Consider the following 9,695-nt stretch of genomic DNA (forward strand, 5'->3'; position numbering starts at 1 on the left):
ATGACGACACAGCGAGACTCTGCTGCTGTTTACCCATGACGAACATGAACTGTCTGTGGTGGATGACCAATTAGAAGACTCATTCACAAGTAGACATTATCCTGGGACCTTCTTCTCCAGCACACACTCTGGCTGGCTGTTCTGGTTCTAGGAGCTTGCCCAGTAGGTTTCTGAATGTTCTGTCTGATCTCATGTCCTCCTGTCTTTTTACTGTTTTAGTTTTTATTCCTGCTTGCTGTATACTTAATAAATTTATTCCTTTAAAACCGAAGGCATGGCTAGTATGGATCTTTCTCATCTGAAACAGACCCATGGGCTCTGAAAACACTATCAAAGTGTTTTCAGAAAAGTTAAAACACAAATAGTTTTTTATACAAAGTAACCAAATCACTATTTGGAAATATCTACATAACTGATCTAGGTGACATATATGTGTCTTTATTTAACAGTTGAAATAGGTCAACTAGGTCGGAGTGTGTTTTATATTTGGTCTATTTTGGAGCATTAACAGGAGGTTTTGTTTTCTGTTTTATTTTATTTTTTTGTTGTTGTTGTCGTCATGTTTCTGTTTTGTGAGATAGATTCTCTCTATATAACCATAGCTCTGGCTGTCCTGGTACTCACTAGGTAGAACAGGCTGGTCTTGAACTTAGAGAGATTCACCTGCCTGAGTGTTGGAATTAAAGGTACCACCACACCCAGTTTTACAGGTGCCCTTCTTGGCAGCTTTGACAGATAAATGTCCTATGAGTGATGGGCAGAGCTCTCCATCCTCCTCTCAAGGCTCCTATGAGATGGGATTATATAAGAGCTCTGTAACAGAGCTGTTCTACGGCAGGTGAGACTGCTGGGGGTCACTCAGAGACTACTGTCTTGTGAGGAGCAGAGACTGAGGACTGAGAAGAAATTCAGATGGCAGACAGTTTGATCTGCTAGGTGCCCTTTTATACTCAGCTTCTGTAGAGAATGTACTGTCATCTGCAGATCCATTGTGGATGCCTCTGGTAAAGTTTTGTGATCTCAGAATGGCCTTGGTTTGTGTTGATGGGGTGCTGGGCCACAGTCCCATACCTACCTGAAAGAATGTTCTCCTTGTCTTCCCTTTGGTCCCAGCATCTTTTTCTGCTAAATGACAGGCCTGAGCACTTCTAGGTGGTCTTTACAGTTCTCTGAGCCAGTATGTTTCTGTAGTGTGAGGTCACTGAACTAGTGGGTCACCTCTGTAGTGTGAGGTTTCTGAACTGCTGGGGTACCTGTGTGATGTGAGGTCCCTGAGCAGCTGGTAAGAATCTGGCCAGGGAGCAGATATCAGAGACATGAGGAAGGACAAATGTCGAGAATCATAGCTCCATTCATGCATGCCTTCACTTCTCTTCACTTGGTATGCTGGCTATTTTTATGTTGCCTTGACACAAGCTAGAGTTATCTGAAAGGAGGAAACTTCAACTGAGAAAAATGTCTCCATAAGAGTGGTGCCATCCCTGGGCCAGTGGGTCTGAGTTCTGTAAGAAAGCAGTGTGAGCAAGCCAGTAAGCAGCACCCCTCCATAGCCTCTGCATCAGCTCCTGGATCCAGGCTTCTGTTCTGTTTGATTGACTTCATGGAGCTGCCCTGCTAGCCCAGGGCGCCCTCCTTTGATTGCGTTATGGTACAGATTTTGGAGTGATTTAAGGGGGGGAGTATTCTGGGATTGGACTCAGGGCCTTAGACATTATAAGCAAGCACCCTGCCATTGGGCTAATACATTCCTAGCTCCTGCCCCATTTGTTAATTTATATATAGGTTTAAATGTGCAGGGGATTTAACTGACTTATACAGTGTTTTGCAGCATGCAAAGCCTTTTATTCAACCCTTAGAACTTTATAAACCAGGTGCACGCCTGTTTATCAAGCACCTGGGAAGCAGAGGCAGGAAGATCAATGTTGAAAGTCATCTTTGGTGCATATTGATTTCAGGTCCAGCCTGGGTTACACGAAACCCTGTCTCAAAGACAAAACCAAAACCAACTAAACACACACACACACACACACACACACCCCAACATATTTAAATTTGGAATTGTAACTTGCTCATTCTATTTAACTTCATGTTATGATCATTTACCACTATCTGATCTAATATCTCTTTCAAGAAAGACTTTTAAAAATTGTGTGTGTGTGTGTATGTGTGTGTGTGTGTGTGTGTGTGTGTATGGTTATGTGCATATGAGTGCAGATGCCCACGGGGGCAAGAGGTGTCAGACTTCTCTGGAATGGAGTTACAGATGGTTGTGAGTTATACAAGGTGGGCTCTTGGTTCTCTATAAGAGCAGAAAGCACTCTCACTTGCTGGACCATCTCTCCCGCCCCTGAATGAATATCTTTAATATCGGTATAGTACTTCACTAGAAAAATGCTTTGTAATGTGTTTAGTTGTTTCCCATTATGAACACATAGCCTCCTTTCGGTAAATGCTGGTTAATATGTCTTTTTGTGTGTGTGCCTGATATTTTTGTTAATGAAAGTTTCTAGAAGCAGAATTACTGGGAATAGGTATGACATTCTTAGGACTCCCTGGGGAGCTTCCAAATTGCTTTCAAAGAGGTTTGCTTGTTTTTCCAACTTATGCTCCCTCTGGTGGCCTGCCTGAAGGCTTTGTGTGATATAAACGTCTGACAAATGTGTCCTGCCCCCACATAACAGGGTATGTGGACTTGGGTGTGTAGAGCAGGAACAAAGGCATTTCCTGCTGCATTCCTAATGAACCCCCACCCCTGATCCCCTATGACAGTGAGTCTAAAGCAAGCTTCCCAAACCCCAGTCACCTAGGGCTGGGAAATGGACAGAGGTCAAAAGCACCCAACTTACAATACACTTTGACCCAAGTATCAGTTAGGGTTTTTAAAAAAGTTTTTTTCATTGTTTTTTTCTAGACAGGGTCTTTCTATGAAGTCTTGCTGTCTTAGACTCAACCTATGGACTAGGCTGGCCTTGAACTCATAGAGATCTTCAGTCTGTCTTTGCCTCCCAAGTACTGGGATGAAAGGTGTGTGCAACCACCTCCTAGCCATCAGTTTTAGGTGTTTAAAGTCCATTTAAATTTTCAGTGCTGGGATAGAATCCAGGGCTACATGCATGTTATATTAGACATACTCCCAACTCTTAAATAAATCTGTCCAGTTGTGTAATTCTATGGCTTGGGGTGGGTTCATGCAATCAGATCTTGATAATGTGAGCAGTGCTAAGTAAACGTAAGGGCGAATGAGATCTGTCTGTCTAGGATCTTGTATGTCCTACATCCCCTAGCTGCCACTGCCTGTCTTTGACTGTCTCACATACTGTAGTAAGGTTGAGGGTCTCTGACTTCTGTGCCTCTCTGCCTAGTTTACTATTAATAGAAGCCCCCTTGATGTTCACTAAAGAAAAGCCTGTCTACCCTCTAGCCCAGAGGTTGAGGCATCTCTGGTCTCCTCTGTAGATGGGGATCTCTTCTTAAGAGAGCACGGCAGAGATGCAACACTCACATGATGTTCACATGTACGTACTGACTTTAAATGCGCCAGTTTTGGTGACTGATGGAAGGAGGGGTAGGAAGGCATGGAATTTCTGAATTGTGTTGCTCTCACAGCAACACAGGACAGCTCAGGTAAGGACAGGCAAGTGGGCAGTGTCCAGGAAGTATGGTCACCTACCACATCATGATGTTCTAGTCAAGGGCACATGTCCTAGGTGATGATGGACCTATAAGATCATATTGCCTGTGGTGCTGTAGCCATATTAGTTTGTGTGAAGAGCCTATGATAATTCCACAGCAATAACATGGACTAATAACAAGTTCCCCAGGACATACCTTTCCCATCATCAGTGATGCATGACTTTACTTAGTGACTGAAAGTGATGGTGTCTTGCAACCTGTGGCAGTAAGGTTCTATCTATGCTGGCTACTGTGAAACCCAGATCTGCTATGATTAATTAAGTGTATAATTACAGACCCAATGAAAGCAGGCTGACAAAACCAGCAATAGGACAACCACTTCCTGCAACAAGAATGTGCACTGACTGATAAACAGAACTGAACAGTATAATGTTGGCTGAGCACAGAGTTTTAGGCCATAATCCAGGGGTACAGGGATTAACCCAGAGCAATTACAGAAGAGGTTAAGGGAAACACTGAATTTTCACAGGGAGGTAACGCCAAACAGCTATCTCAATGTGTGCTATGGAGCAGAGCCCACAAATGTACATCTAACTGTCCTGTTGCATTTTTGTGCCTGTACAAGGCGTCAGCACATACAGGAGGTTGGGGGGACTCAGGCTGCAACACTGATGACACAGCATGCTGCCCCTAGGCTGCAGGTTAGAGGGTCACATCAAAGGAACTAAGGATATAGCTCTCTCTGGTGAGGCTATGCCAGTCCCTGGCAAATACAGAAGTGGATGCTCACAGTCATCTATTGGATGGAACACAGGGCCCCTAAAGAAGGAGCTAGAGAAAGTACCCAAGGAGCTAAAGGGGTTGGCAACTCTATAGGAGGAACAACAGTATGAACTAACCAGTACCCCACAGAACTGTGTCTCTAGTTGCATATGTAGCAGAGGATGGCCTAGTCGGCCATCAATGGGAGGAGAGGCCCTTGGTCTTTCGAAGATCATATGCCCCAGTACAGGGGAATGCCAGGGTCAGGAAGTGGGAGTGGGTGGGTTGGGGAACAGGGCGGGAGGAGGGTATAGGAGATACATTTTTATTAGATATTTTCTTCATTTACATTTCAAATGCTATCAGGAAAGTATAGCATTTGAAATGTAAATGAAGAAAATATCTAATAAAAATGTATCTAAAAAAATTGAGAAAAAGAAGGAACTAAGGAAGTGCAATTAGCAACTTCGATTTACAGCCCCCTCAGAGCCCACAACTGACTTCCACAGCCAGACAATCACTGTGTATAAGCTGGCCATTAAAATGGATCATACTTTTCTTCTATAAACTTTCAGAATTGGCATTTGAGTCTATTAGAAAAAGACAGATTATTCAACTGCAAATGAGATCCAAGAAAACGGAATGATCATAGTCCGTGAGGTCTTCCCTGCTAACCCTTCCGAAGTGGAGTCACCCTTCAATGAACCTGTGACTCAGGGGAGGAGAGCCGGGCTCAACAGCCAGAAGTGGGGTAGAAAGACCTGCCAGTGGGATGGATCTGTCCTGCCAGGAATCCTAAACCTGCCCCTGCTACTTCCTGCTTGTTTCACAGAGCAGCAGGGAACCAACTAGACAACAGGTATGGGGAGCACTCAACAACTGTTCTAGCTACGCCCAGACTCCAAATGTAGGGAGGCACATGGCTTATGTGCATGGGTCAGCTCAGTCACCATGTGTAACAATTTTAGCCATCTTTGAAGGCCCTTCTCTTTCTACCTGCAGGAGCATATGGATCTGTAATGATTAAAGTGACATGTCAATGATATGGATCATAAGGCCATGTGCCTTTTTTTTTTTTTTAAATTGAACTTGAGAAATGACTGCTGGGTTGGTTCTTATCTTCTCTAGAGCTGTGGTTTCCTGCCCAGGAGAGCCCTTGTACTCTTAACTGGTCTGACAGCTTGGTGAGAAGGGAATGCATAGACACTGAAAGTGAGCTGAGAGATGTGGGTTTCTGGCTGTGCTGGCAAAAATCCATGGTAGACTGTTGCTGCTCCCTTCCTAAAGGTTACTAAAGCTGGCCACAGCAAATGGCAAATGTGCCTCAAAGGCGTGTGATGATGCCATTACTCTCCATCGTGAGGGCAGTGACAGGGGCATCTAAGAAGCATTTGCTATATGCCAGGCACTGCTCTAAGTGCTCCGGAGTATCTCATGTAAGAGACATGTAAGACACCACAGTGATTCACACTGAATACATGATAAAAGCCAGTGCAGTACCAACTGTTACTGTAACTAAAACCACACCAAAATAGCCTTAATCAGAACAGTGTGGTGTTGATGAGATGGTTCTGACCGGAGTTCACTCCTCTGGACTTACAGGGTGGAAGGGAACAACTGATCTTGCATGTTGTCCTATGATATTTACATGCATGCTTGTAACATGCAATTGTGTGCTAGACATATGCACACATAAATGTAATAATATCTAAAAATTAGAAAGAAATATGCATGATCTTCAGGAATAAACTAGAAATCTTAAAATCTAGGGTGGCTGTGGTGATGCAAGTTTGTAATTCCTGCACCCAGGAGGCAGTTTGTCAGACTGGCATACAGTGTTTTCAGGCCAACACTCTATGTAGTGAGACTGTCTTAGAACACCAAAGTAACAAAATTATCCTTCTGCCTAAGCTTAGACATTTAGACTGCCCCCCTCCCTTGCAAGGTTTCACATTATAGCTCCAGACTAACCTACAACTTGCCATGTAGCCCCAGCTGAGCCTCAATCTCCAGGAAATCCTGCGTTAGCCTTCTAAATGCTTGGATTACAAGTGTGAGCAATTGTGCTCAGCTTCTAAAACAGATTTTTACCAGCCATCTCATGGAAAGTCATGATTTATTGAGCTAATAAGGAAGAAGAGCATGAGGCTGCATGTAGAGTATATGCTTACAACCCCAGCCTCAAGTTGAGGTAGGAGGACTGAATTGAAGCTAGGCTGGGCTCCACAGGAAGACTTGATACAGGGACAAGACAAAACAGTCCCAGACAGACAAACCACCAAAAGACAATGATGTCAAAACAGAGAACAATGCGAAAACAAAACTCTTAAATTATTTTTGGGATACAACCAAAATAGCAGGGCATTCGCCAGAGGTGAGAGGTCAAGTCAGCAGAGCCTTTCACACTGGACCCTGGCATCAATTAGCTGGCAGTCTTATCTTGGGGACTTGGGACTAGACTTGAAGGGGTTATTAAGATCATTTCTCTGAAGTATCCCATAGATCCTTAAGTACATAGCATATATTGCTCTATATTTCTGCTTATTTTAATCTAAAACTGCTTTTCCCAAGGTGATCACGAATTTCTGGGAAGATACACTCAATTTATCTTGTGCTTCCAAACATTCAGAAGCAGATTTTAAAGCTTTTTCACTCTCTCAACATGGCTACACTTAACAGGGGATTTGGAAGGTAATAAATACAACAAAACTTCAGCTACCAATGAATGAATCTCCCATGGAATCCCAGCTTGAGGCCTCTTTTCAGAGGGCAAGTGCCCAGCTGCGCACTCTCCCTGGCCTGTACTGCACAGGGCAAGCCCAGCATCAGGGCCTCTGGCTTATGCCAAAGCTGGACAGCTTGTCCAACTGCAACCCACCCAGCCACTTTCTGTGACAGCACGGCAGCCTTGTCACCACTGCCCACTCTCTGTAAGCCCTGAGTTAGAGACACTGGGGCCTTCCTAATGAGGCAGAGGTGGTGATGTAATGCTTGTCCCTGTGTAGTAAGTGCTCCTGGCAAGAGTAAAGAAGAGCACTGGGTGGAGCTCACTAGCAGAGCAATCGCTTGGCAATTTTCAGGTATAATTATCAGCAAGAAAAAAAAGGAAAAGAAAAAAATAACAAATATATTCCCCTTCTTACATCCCACACCACGGCTAGCAATTACTGTTGTTATCCTTGCTCGTCGGATCAGAGAAAGCAGATACAAGTGTGCATGCCCTCACTAACATACTCCTGTATTCCCGTGCAATGGCTGCTCATGCAGGGCTAGTAACACTCAGTGACCTTTCCCTCAGGTGCTCTGGTTTGGACAAGGGATGGCACGGCACTATAACTCTCACCTGCTGTCACCAGCTTTCTGAGTCATTTTATCTGTTTGCCTGCATGTCTGAAGTAAGCCCACTATGTGAGGCCTTTCTTTGTGTTCCAGGGGGAAATACAACTATTTTAAGGGATCTCACAGAATTGTGGCCTCTAAGGAGCCTGGAGTCACAGTCAGAGGCTCCCCGTTTCAGCACGCTTTTGTTCTTGCTACAGGGACAGGTCTGTTTTGAATGGATGCATGTGTGGGTGCAGAGGCTCCCGACAAGTCCACATCCATAATAAGGGGGGAGAGGTTAGCTTTTCCAGGTAGTCACTGCCTGGGCAATACTAGAATTGCTCATTAGGGAAGCCATGGCATGAGGGGAAGGCAGGCAAGCCACTGCTCCTTTTTTCTGATTGACATTCTTGGGTAATAAATGACAGGGAGTGTAATCTAAGGAGATTTAGGCCAAGCACTTACCCTTACTATTATTACTGAATGAGTAAGTACTCTTTAAAACCAACCAACCAACCAACCAACCAACCAACCAACCAACCAACCTACCTACCTACCCCAGAGTGGAGTAGTTTCTCTCTAAGTCCTCCTAGAAGGTAAGGCTACACACAGTAAATGCCATGGAGAGACTGCAGGTATTGTGCACTGTTCTCAAGAGCTGGTGCGTATGAATGCTTCCAGTTCTGGTTTAGACCAGCACTCAGGATAGGGAGATGGTTAAGAACAGGAGACAGGAGCAGACAGGAGACTGATGGGAGGGGCTGGGCAATGAGCAAGATGGTGCAGACTCAGGGCTCCAAGAGGAAAGTCTGTTACTACTCTGATGGGGTTGTTGGCAGATAGTATTATGAACAAGACCCTCCAGTGAAGCCTCACCAAATCTGCATGACCCCCAATTTGCTGCTTAACTCTGGTCTCTACCCATAATGGAAATCTAACATCCTCACAAAGCCAGTGCTGAGGAGATGACCAAGTCCCACAGCAATCACTACATTAAATTCTTGCAATCCATTTGCCCAGATAATATGTTTGAATACAGCAAGCAGATACAGAGATTCAACATTGGTGAGGACTGTCCAATACGGCTTAAATTCTGTCAGGTGTGTCTACTGGTTGCTTTGTGGTGAGTGCTGTGAAACTTAAGAAGCAGCAGATGGACATCACTGTGAACAGAGCTGGGGAGCTGTACATTGACATTGATATTCACCATGGTGATGGCGTGGAAGAGGCTCTCTATACCACGGACTGGGTTATGACTGTGTCCTCTCATAAATATGGAGAATACTTCCTGGAAACTGGGAACCTATCAGATATTGGGGCTGGCAAAGGCAAGTACTGTGCCATTTACTACCCACTCCAAGATAGGATTCATGATGGGTTCTATGAAGCCATTTTCAAGCCAGTCATGTCCAAAGCAATGGAGGTGCTCTATCTTACGGTGTGGCTCAGATTCCCTGTCTGGAGATTGGTTATGTTGTTTCAATCTGACCATCAAAGGATATGTGGAGTTCGTCAAGAGTTTCAACTAGCCTATGCTAAGGCTGCGAGAAGGCAGATAAGGAAGTGACTATACCATCCATAATGTCGCTCTGTGCTGGACTTATGAAACAGCTGTGGCCCTGGACACAGATCCCTAAAGAGCTACTATACAATGGCTGCTTTGAATACTTTGGATGGATTTTTAAGCTTTACACCATCCCTTCCAATATGACTAACCAGAACACTAATAAATACCTAGAAAAGATGAAGCAGAGGCTCTTGCGAACTTAAGAATGCTGCCCTATGCCCCTGGCAATCCCACAGGACAGTGGTGATGAGGGTGAGGAAGATGCTGACAAGTGCATCTCCATCTGCTCCTCTGACAAACCCACTGGCTGTGAGGAAGCATTCTCTGATTCAGATGAGGAGGGAGAAGGTAGCTGTAAGAACTCTAACTTCAAAACACCAAGAGTCAAAACAGAATGAAAGAGAAAGATCCG

The 9,695-nt window shown here is 44.5% G+C and overlaps 1 protein-coding gene and 1 pseudogene across 1 annotated transcript in view; one reads left to right on the forward strand and one right to left on the reverse strand.

The window, feature by feature from the left end:
- Nucleotides 1-9,695, reverse strand: part of Lyrm4 (LYR motif containing 4) — a 123,172-nt gene that overhangs the window by 3,658 nt on the left and 109,819 nt on the right. The window lies entirely within an intron of this gene.
- Nucleotides 8,494-9,695, forward strand: part of LOC110333920 — a 1,387-nt pseudogene continuing 185 nt past the window's right edge.

The sequence above is a fragment of the Mus pahari genome, chromosome 16 (genome assembly GCF_900095145.1).
Source record: "Mus pahari chromosome 16, PAHARI_EIJ_v1.1, whole genome shotgun sequence".
Lineage (NCBI taxonomy): Eukaryota > Metazoa > Chordata > Mammalia > Rodentia > Muridae > Mus > Mus pahari.